This window comes from Rhamphochromis sp. 'chilingali', assembly GCF_963969265.1.
Source record: "Rhamphochromis sp. 'chilingali' genome assembly, chromosome: 1".
Taxonomy (NCBI): Eukaryota; Metazoa; Chordata; class Actinopteri; order Cichliformes; family Cichlidae; genus Rhamphochromis; species Rhamphochromis sp. 'chilingali'.
The window spans coordinates 70,219,068-70,230,041 of NC_137929.1; the positions used below are offsets into that span (position 1 = coordinate 70,219,068).

At 39.5% G+C, this 10,974-nt stretch overlaps 2 long non-coding RNA genes across 2 annotated transcripts; both read right to left on the reverse strand.

The window, feature by feature from the left end:
* Positions 1-891: 891 nt before the first annotated feature.
* Positions 892-1,614, reverse strand: LOC308396954. Its single transcript, XR_013971669.1, has 4 exons — positions 1,546-1,614; positions 1,363-1,471; positions 1,176-1,284; positions 892-961 (listed from the first exon to the last, which is right to left on the reverse strand). It is a non-coding gene; the product is annotated as an uncharacterized lncRNA (long non-coding RNA).
* A 2,117-nt stretch (positions 1,615-3,731) lies between these two features.
* On the reverse strand, positions 3,732-4,293 carry LOC308396958. Its single transcript, XR_013971670.1, has 3 exons — positions 4,199-4,293; positions 3,882-4,115; positions 3,732-3,760 (listed from the first exon to the last, which is right to left on the reverse strand). It is a non-coding gene; the product is annotated as an uncharacterized lncRNA (long non-coding RNA).
* Positions 4,294-10,974: the final 6,681 nt, after the last annotated feature.

The window sequence follows — 10,974 nt, forward strand, 5'->3', positions numbered from 1 at the left end:
TCACGCCCCCCAAGCGATGTACTCTATCGAAGTCGATGTTCTTTACGGTGTCCTCCGGCAGCTTCAGGTGGATTTTGATGAAGCTTTTCACTGTTGCCTCCGCGTCTTCTCCGGCAGATTCTGGAATACCAGAAAACACAAGATTATCTCTCATGCTACGGGCTTGTAGATCGATAACGGACTCTTTTATTTTTTTATTTTCAATGTTTAGCTGGGTCACGTTATCGGTGAGAGATTTAACCGACTCCCGTAGCGTGGCATTTTCAGCAGCAAGCGTTTCCACCTGCTGTTGGCTGAATTCCAGGGATTCTCTCAGAGATTTAAATTCCCGGTGTAAAATCTCCACCAGGGACAGCCTCGCATCGAAACTGGACAATCGCTTGTCGATTGACTCCAGGATGTCTGCGATGTCTTTGCCGGTGTTCTGACAAAACGTCCTACTTTGTCAAAACATCCTACCGTAGCGTAGATTTATGGTCTTGTCTATCAATCCGTGCTACCTTATCAGAATATGCTACCTTACGTAGTTAATGTCTCCGTCGTATAGGTAGGATGTTCAGATGGCCAAATCACACTATTAAAACATGCTTCCTGCACACAATCATCTAATGTTGACAAAGAATGCAAAGAGACATGGAGGGGGAAAGACAGCTGTTTTTATTAGAAGTTGATGTGTTTTCCTTACATTTTTTGCATTTATATTCTTGGTTGCTTTCTTTATATTTTGCACATGCAAAATGTGCCCATCTTTGGCAAGATTCACACTGCACCTGGAAAGGAAAAAATAAATAGCTCATTATGTTTGGTGAATACTATTAGTCAACATTTTAAACATGATTAGCAAGTAATGATACTAAGACTTGTGTTTCTTTTGTTTGGTTTTGTTTTACCATTTCAATCATGCTGCGGTCAGCGTCAGCATCTAACATAGAGCAAACAATGCAGTAATCCTCAGCGTTCCCTGAAACACATTCATTTTTAGGTTTTAATCAAACATTATTTATTGATTAATTAAAAAATAATAGTAAATTTGTTCCACAAATACTTCATGGCAAATTAGTCCCTTGAATTTTTTTAATTAGACTTAAAGAAGGGTCTTATCTGAAAGTGTTTGAAAAGCAGTATTTAAATTGGAAGTACACACTCTAACGTGATAAGGACTTTACTGGACTTACCTCGATGTTCAAGTAGGGTGCAAGCTATCTGCATTCGCTCCAGCACAACTGCTTCTGTAGTGGTTAATACTTCACTGACCTCTCCAAAAGCAAGGTAGTGTTCTGCAAACTGTGAGATTTCTCATTATTATAATGTAAAGTCCTAATTGTAGCTAACAATAAATGGAATCATTTGAATAAGGGTTACCTTTAACAGCAAAACTCCGCAACTGCTGGAATCCTGTTGCTTGTTGTGTTGCATAGTCTGTAACTGCCACTCCATGGTGTCTTCATGCCCTCTCATCCTCAGAAAATTCCTAGTTGAACAAATATGTTTTTAATGAAACAAGAAATGTTTTATCTAAGAATAATACCTCAGTATCATGCATACCTCCAGTTGCGCAGAATTTTCCTGTCATAAACACCTTCATTCCCCATGGGGTCTATGAGCAGTATTCTCTGTGCAGAAATGTTGACAATCTAAAGAAAAAGTTAATAAATTAAAAATTACTATATGTCTGTGAAGGTTCTCAGTCATCCAGGTCATCGTAGTCAAAGGAGCTTGCAAAGAAAAGCGTCTGGACTTCTTTAAGTTAACTTAAACTTAAAGAAGTCCAGACGCTTTTCTTTGCAAGCTCTTTGCAAGCTCCTTTGAAAAATTACTATAGGTTTTGCCACTGTAAACCTATTTAAGAATAACACTTTGAGCAAGAAACTGTTTCACAACAAATTAATAACTAAATGAACACATACCACAAGAATCCAGTGCGTACCAAAGTTCACAGGGCACAACCACATGTCTTCAACTGGGAACTTCATCTGTGGGATTAGAAGTGCAGAGTAATTTCGATTAACTTAGGTACCATGCATCTCAGGGTGTTTTCAAATATAGTATTTTTTTTAAAGGAACTGAACTCTGTCCTCAGAAATAGAAATGAGTCAACTTTTTGGACCACTTCTTAACTTTCAACTTACCTTGGTGAGGCATCTGAACTGCCCAGAAAACAATGAGCTTGCAACTACTGAACAGAGCAGGTGTACAGCATTCTGTAGAAGTATACAAAAATGTTACAGAACAGTAAATACATTTTTTTGTATTTCAATATAAGTGGGCAAAGAACATTTCTTACTTACCTTTCGTCTCTCAATGACACGGTGCAGGTATGCATCAATGACCTGTTTTGAAAAGTCAGAGTTTATACACCAGCAGCAACAAGTTCTGAAGTAACTGCTTGAGTGCTGTACACATTTAATTTATGCATTATCATAGTTGTTGCATAAATAGAATTCCTTAATAACACTTACTGGGACTTCAACAGGAACTTCAGAAGGATATGTAGCTTCTCTCCCATACATTAAACGGAATGGTGTGTATTTGGTTGTGGTGTGGACCTTGTGTAACAGAGTTAATAATACATATGAAAAACATGCACTTACTTGTTCTTAATTATCATTTTAAGTGTGAATTTTATCATTTTTTTTTTTTTTTTATTTTGAAAACCCAGAAACCGGATCTCACCCTAACGTTTAGAAGCTGCTAAGGCTTCCGCTCCTCACAGCGCGCGCTTGCACTGTGAGGGTAAGTCCGGTAATGAAAGGCTCTGGCATTTTTATGGTTTCTGGTGTGAATGTTGTTACATAAGTTATATATGTCGATGTATATAGGTTCATATTGATATTAGAAAGTTTCTGTGTAACTGAAACAAAGGCGGGTTGCTGTTAAATAGTGTTTCTGCCGTATTTATGCTCTTTGGCAGTTAGTCTTTGTCAGCCCCCTAGTGGTTGCTGCGCATAGCAGGAAATGTGTTTGGATTTACCGTTTTTCTGTGCTTTTTGTGATGTTGCTTTACATTGTAGGAGCTACAATTGCCGGTACCACCAGAAGACACCTGTTGAATGTGTTTTATGTCTTCTGCAGGTATGTGAGCTTGTTAACAGCCATTTTGTCTGTAAAGCACAAGCAAGTGAAGATGTAATGCGCTATTGTTAATTTGTCCACTAGAGGGAAATGTTTAGTCGGTGGTATTTATGTTTATCCTGTTATTTTGTTTTATACGATTGTGGAATGTATTTTATTAGTCATAAGATTTCTTTTGTATACAAGCTCAGTATGACAGACTGTAAAATGGGAGAAATTATTATTTTCCACCTTTTCTTTATTAAAAAGTTAATTGTAAGTCTGTTAACACAGCGCGCGCTTGCACTGTGAGGGAGCTACAATTGCCGGTACCACCAGAAGACACCTGTTGAATGTGTTTTATGTCTTCTGCAGAAGTAAACTGTGAAAAGCCAACCCTTCTGAGCGTCTGTGATTCTTGAAGAGCTGGAAGTGTTACACTTGGACCTCAAAGAAAACAGTGTAGCATCCAGATACACATCCCAGTCATTCTGTTGACTGTTGACTAATTTTCTCAGGGCTCTACATGTGGACATAAAAAAAAACACAATAGTGACAGTGTCTTAAAAGCAAATGAAATGTTACATACAAATAAAACATACCTTTTTATGTTGTCATTTGTCTTTTCGTCTAGGCCATTTGTCTGAGGGTGATATGCTGCTGTGACGCTTCTTTCTATTTTCATTAAGCTGCAAAGTCTTGAGTTGAGCTTCAAAGAAAAAAGAAAATTGTTTTTTAAAAATCACACAACCTTTGGCCTGGCAGCTACTTGGCACACTGTGGCCAAGTATTTACCTAAAGAGGTATGGAAAAGTAAACTTAACACTTACCTCGTTAACAAATTCTCTTCCTTGGTCGGATAAAATTCGTTTTGGGCAGCCATGTCTATATATGAGTGAGCACAACTGATGAGCTACCTCAGCAGCACTTTTGCTTTTTAATGGAAAAGCCTCAACCCATTTTGAAAAATAGTCTGTTGCAGTCATAATGTACTGGAAGCCACTAGACGTTTTTGGAAGAGGTCCAGTTAGATCTATTCCGATTAGCTCCCAGACATGTGACACCTGTCAATGATAGAAGAATCACATTAATATGTAATGTACATTATAACATTACTATTTTCTACTAAAATGCTACTGATATTTACCTTTATACACTGCAGTGGTTGCACAGCAGCCAATGGTTTTCCCATTTTTTGACACTGGTCACAAGCCAGGACCTTAAACATATTGAACGATCTTTATATTATCCAACAATCGCAATTAATTAAACAACAGAATTGCAAATGTTCTATAAAAATATTCGATCAAGTGGCGAAACAGTGTTAATTACTGTACATCATCCTGAAATCTGGTACGTGTCTTCAGGATAACTATGCATTCTATTGGTGCACTATTAACATACTATATATAAATAACAACTTTAAAAATACATACCCAATTCCCAATGTCAACCGACATGCCATACCAGTAAAATCTGGAACAAATTGCAGTTCGAGTCTTGAGTACACCAGTGTGTCCACCGATGGGACTTGAATGAAACTCTTGGAATAGTCCCATGGCTTCTTCTTTTGTTTTTATCACTCTCCTGTTTCCAAACAAGAGCACTCCGCCTATATTTAAAAAATGTAAATTAATTATAACATGTATTTAACCAATAATTACATTTGGTTGTTTATTTACATTACAATACTGACCCTTCAGCCTGAATTTTGCGGCATATCTCCTAAGGGTTTGCCTCTGGGACTTATCGTATTCCGATGGGTAGGACCCAGCAGACGGAAACATGAGCAGTTCCTCGTATTTGTTCTCCATAACTAAGGAGAAAATCGGACAATTTCAACATGGCTTCGGAATCCATACAGTAAATAAAACGACTACACGACGTTATCACGCAATTAACAAGTATGTGGTGCAGTAGTACTTTCTTCGACATAACAACGGAGCGTTTATTCAACATAACAACGGAGCGTGGTGTCCAGTAACTGCAGGAGGACTAAAATAAATTGAGAAGGTTTGCAGAAGTTGAAAAGCACAAAATAAACACTTGGAATATGACTTCGAGTGAGCAGCTTAAGGTAAACAATTATCATCTGTAATAAAGAAGTAAAACTTATAATACAAACCTTTTTCGAAAGCAACGAGATCGACACAAGATCGGGGTAGGATGAAATAATAGGCGTGTACTATTTACACCGGAAACATAGCCGATTTGAATTGTGCGCATGCGCAGTAACAACAAGTAGGGCAGCTTGATGGGTAGGACGTTTTGTCAGAACACCGGCAGGCGATGTTGTACCAGGGGAGTCTGCCGGGCGATATCTCTTCGATGACGGCGTCTCAATTTTGGTCGGGGAGGATGTACTCTGGGCCTTCTTCATTACTAAATCTTGAAAACAGCGGTCGATGTAATCTTGGAGAGCGTCTAAACTCTCCCCGTTGTCATCCAGGGTGTTAGAGATGACAGGACAGATGTTGTTAGTTATATGACAATCGATTAGTATATTTGGTAATACTGAAGCTTGAAAAACCTTTGTTAAACTCTATGCTACCATTTGCTTTTTTTTTTTTTTTTTTTTTTTAATCCGCCAATTCTCCGGCGTCTGACGTCACCTACAACATGGGTCGCTCACCTTACTCGTCACTTCCTCAAATCATGATTATCACACAAAATGACTGAAACATTTTGTAACTGTTGCCCTATCAACTCTAATTGTATAAGATCGCCTGGACGTGCATGTGAGAAAACCCTGTTTGTTATTTCACCGGCACTCCCCATTATACCTTGATAATATTGGGCGTTGTTAGGTTTTGTATTGTTGATTGTCATTTATGCTTAGAAATATTTAACCATATATGCTTAGAGGTGTATAATCAATTGTGTAGTGATAGTCTGCAAACTTCGAGTGTATTAGAGAGCACTCTGGGAGCACGAGAGAGGTCGTACATTGTCTTATTGTTTTATGGTAGGATTAACGTGGCTGTGTCTGTTTTAGGCTAAGTGCCTTTTGTTTAGATGAACCGCTGGACTTCCAGACCAGCAGGTTTAGGGAAGTCATTTATGGGGTCACACTGACCCCACACACACACACACACACACACACACACACACACACACACACACACACACACACACACGGGCAAGGTACTCTTTGTTTGTATGTAGACGTCGTATGTTAATGAACCTATGCATATTCATGTAACCTCAATAAAAGAACAGTGTTACGGGAGAATGGACGAGAGCAACTGGGGTCAAGCGAAGGAACGGCGTCTGTCCGGTTCTCTCCCGTGCACGAGAAACTTGAAGAACTTTGCCTACTCGTGTCTTGCTTGCTGTGTAATTATATTGTCTTCAACGTTCCAGCGAATAGGTTCAAGCTACGAACCTATCAGGCGTAAGTTTATTCTTACTGTTTTAAAGAAAAGCAACAACATGGCATGGTATACATTTTCACTGCTTTGCACCCAACTCTATCTATCCATGAAGCCAAGCCACATAACACACACCAATTAGTTAAACTGCAAGAATGTCCTAAAGACAAAGAGCTGGATGGCTGCTAACTTTCAACCAGGAAGAGGAGAGCTGTACACTCTGCGCTCCTTAACAAGAAGAGGGGCTGCATCCTTCAGAATGACATGCACGCACATGCATACGCACCAACATTCCTGTCTATGAACAGACGTACAGTGGGGCAAAAAAGTATTTAGTCATCATTTTAAGTGGGGGAACTTGCACAATCGGTGGCTGACTAAATACTTTTTTGCCCCACTGTATTCACTGTTGTATTACTTTTGTATATAAATAGAGACAAGTGAAAGAAGAGAGCGCACATCACAGGGCCCCCACTCTCATGTGAGCGCTCTGTGAATGCCCTTGCAAGTAAAAACTGCAGCGTGTGTTTCTACCCTCTGACTCTTAGCTGAAGAAGTGTCTTTTAGAATAAATCTCTTGACATTATGTGAAGTCACTTAGAAGTTATTTAAGTGACTTATTTATCACGTTTAAAATTGTAGCGAAAGATAGTGCAGGGTCGGAAAACCGACAACTAGCCAGTGTTCTCGCCGGCTCCGGCTAGCTATCGAGCGGGTGGGTAACAGACGTCTCTGAAAACGTCGGCGCACTTTTGCAATTATGTGATGTCTTGATAAACGGAGTATATATTTGAAGTTTACACAGATACATTCTTGCCTGAAAATATGTTAAGTTTATATTGTGACACTGAGTAATATTAACTAACCTTTTAATGTTAAAAATGAGCAGAACTGTACGTCTACGTGACCTATGTACATGTCATAAGTTTAACGACTGTAAAAATTACTTCCATTGAACTGCCTTATTAACTTAAAAATCAACGTCTTAACTTACATTTAAAAATGTAGTTGTCCTCGACCGCTGTGTCTACCACCTCCATAGCTGCCGCCATTGCTGGAAACTGGAATTGGCAGAGCCGCGCTATGAATTCTGGGATATGGTGGGCTACAAAGGATACACACGACCCACCCTTCAAATTGAAATGACAGACGCATTTGTCGCCACATTTGAAGGAGTCGACGAATTGTGACAGCCTTCGTCACCTGGCTATGGTACTGCTGGGGGTTTCTTCCTGTTAAAAGGGAGTTTTTCCTTCCGACTGTCGCCAAAGTGCTGCTCATAGGGGGTCATATGATTGTTGGGATTTTCTCTGTATGTGTTATTGTAGGGTCTACAACATAAAGCGCTGTGAGGCAACTGTTGTTATGATTTGACACTGTGTAAATTGATTTGAAAAGCAGTGCCTCTAGAGCCTGAAAAGGATGCTCGCTATGAAGACGAATACACCGCTTGTGTAAACAACATGCTGGAAGGATATGCTGAATTTGTGTCTGCAGATCGTACGAGTTCTCATCCGATTTAGACAAGAGCCTGTTGCACTAATGGCTGACCGATGCCATGCTTCACCAAGTTTACATATTAGAGAAACATGTCAAGTGTCTCTTTCCTGTGGTGGCAACATGGTCACACTACAAGGCCTGCACAAGAGTATAGGATGAAAGTGCTTTTTTTTTTTTTCTTTTCTTTTTTTAATTTGGGAGGAGTATCTTCACCAAACTGTCCAAATTATGCTCTGCAGAGAACTGCAAATGATAATGCACAACAGTTTCCAGCTGAAGTGGTGAATAGAGTCAAAAATATTTTTTATGTTTATGAGTGTTTACAATCTATTGCTTCATAAGAAGAAAAAGTACATATGGTGGAGAGCCTGACTGATATTTGTACTAATGGATCAGCAATAGTCGCACAGTGCTCATGTCAATCCCACAGGAAAGGAGGGCAAAGAAAATCAAGGATCTGGATTTGGACACAGATCAACTTCCAAGTGAGAGAGCAGTGGGTTTAGAGTGGTGCATAGAAACAGATGAGTTCACCTTTGTGCAGGACAATCCACCAACCAGAAGGCACATTTAGTCTGTGGTCAGCTCATTGTATGGACCGTTGGGAATCTTGTCTCCCTACATCATCTGGAAGATCTCCAGCTGATTTAAAAGTGAAACGCTGCATTAAACTGAGTTTCTATGGAAGACCAGATAAGGCACAACTTCATCATTCTTCTGATGCAAGTCAAGATAGTTATGGAACAGTGTCATATTTAAAACTGAAAAAGAATAACATCACATGTTGACTTTATCCTGGGAAAAGCTAGGGTTGCTCCCCTTAAGAAAACTACAATTCCCAGGCTGGAATTCACTGCTGCAGCTCTTGCAGTTCCAGTGAACATGCTTCTGCAAAAAGAGTTGCAGATAAGGTTGGACAAATCATTTTTCTGGACTAATATAATACAATGCATCTCCAATGAAAACCGAACATTTAGTATCTTTGCTGCAAACAGAATTTCTGTCATTCGAGAAGCAACAGATGTGAATCAGTGGAGAGATGTTTCCTCCAAGGAGAACCTTGCAGAGATGATCCATCCATAAGTATGAAAGGTTTCCTCAAATGTGGGGATGGTTAAATAGTCCAGAATTTCCCTACAAGAAGAGGAGGAATGGCCTAAACTGGATGTGGATCACAGTGTGATTCCTGCAGATGACCCAGGGATCAAAAAGGACCTGACAGACTACCTTTTCAGTCAGCTGTCTTAAATAATTATGGGCTATCATTGACCAGTTTTAGGTTAATTATGGAGTTCCACGCTGGTGAGCATGTTTTTGCTGTTTGTTTGTTTTTTGCTTCAGACTACGCAGTATTTTAAACAGCAGATTAAAATGCTGATTCCTGAATTTTCACACTGCTCTGTCCTCAAGGGGGCAGCAAACCCTCACATACGAGTCAGATTATGTTCTTATGGTTTAGGACAAAGTCCTGCTCTTTTCCTCTGTTCGTGTTCACACTGAAAAATTAAGCCTGTTAAAGTCCTGATGTGCTTTGAGACGTCAGGACTGTTTTAAAGCTTCACGTGTAATAGTCAGCAGAGGTGTGACCACATTTCATACTTGCCTCATATTACTCAATCTTCCTCTTCCTGCCGTCTTTCACAGCTGCTCGGATCAGAAACCCTCCAAAGTATCATCAGCGCTCCTGTTTCTGTAAGTCTGAAACACATTCCCACCTTCTGCTCACAGCTTTAACTGACTTGACGACAGCTTATTCTAGGTAGTAGCAGTAGTTACTAATTTGTAGTATCAGTGTTTGAGTTTTACAGGGTCAGTGCTGTCTGAACAAACAGAGGGACTTCTTGGTTATTTTCTGCCACAGTCATACATGAACGATCACCGACTCGTGTACCACTTTTTATCTGATTTATCTGCTTTTATGGGGAATTAAACACACTTCCTGAGATTTACTGTAAAGAAATATGAGAATAAACAGGAAATTTCACAAGTCCAGAAAGTTCCCTTCAGCTGTAACCTCAGAGCAGCACAGTGAAAGGGAGAAGTCCTCTGTTCTATTTATCAGTGTGTGTGTGTGTGTGTGTATATATATATACTCAATAAATTAATCATATATATACACTTAGAACCGTTTATATTTAAAGGTGATTACATTATTATTGATGCTGTATTTATGGTGACATGATTAGCTTACAGTGAGCAACATTAGCTTTAAAAGGTCTAGAACACCCTGTTGGTTTTTTCATATTGTATTTTTCAACCATGAAGTTGTTTCAGATTAAAATCTATTATTCGACAGAGAATTGGCGAATCTGAGTTAGATTGATGCTATTGAACTATTTTGCTAATAAACTATTCTACAGACTGTGCTAATATACTGTTTGTTACTGTAAGGTTTATTTTACTGAGAGAACTGTTGTTGTAAATTGGGGCAATATAAATAAAGTTGAATTGAATTGAATAAAGCCAAGCTAACTTTATTTATACAGCAAAACAGTCACGGTCCTGGGTCAGTGACTGAGTGTATTGTTATTGTAATTTGTTATCTGTAGTGTTTAATATAAGTTTAGTTCTGTGCCTCTGTGATTTGTCTACGGATTTCCTGTTTTTTCCATTTTCAAAGTCTGTGTCTTCTGTTGGTGTATTCTGTTTTCTGCACCTGGTCTCAATTTGCCCAATTGGTTCCAGCTGTTATTTCACCTGTTCCTCGTTCTCCCCCGTTCCCAGTAGCAGGGGCGACATCGTGGTGCGGGGCAGCATCACGGACATCGGCAAAAAAAAAAAAAAAAATGCTCTAACTCATGCTGCCCCGACGTCAGCCAGCGCATATGGGGAATGGCATAGGCACCGATCGGTTTTCTATCGCCCATTTGCTGGGAGTAAGGGCACCCTCCGTTTGCGAGGTGCGCCCAGGGAGGAGAGGGCGGGGGATTTTCTGACCAGCTGGAGCGACATCTAATAACCAACTTGCAAAATAAAAACAAACCAACAAACACGGAAACATCAGACATCATGATACAGACTTATGATTTGCACAGATGTTTTTCGAAATTCT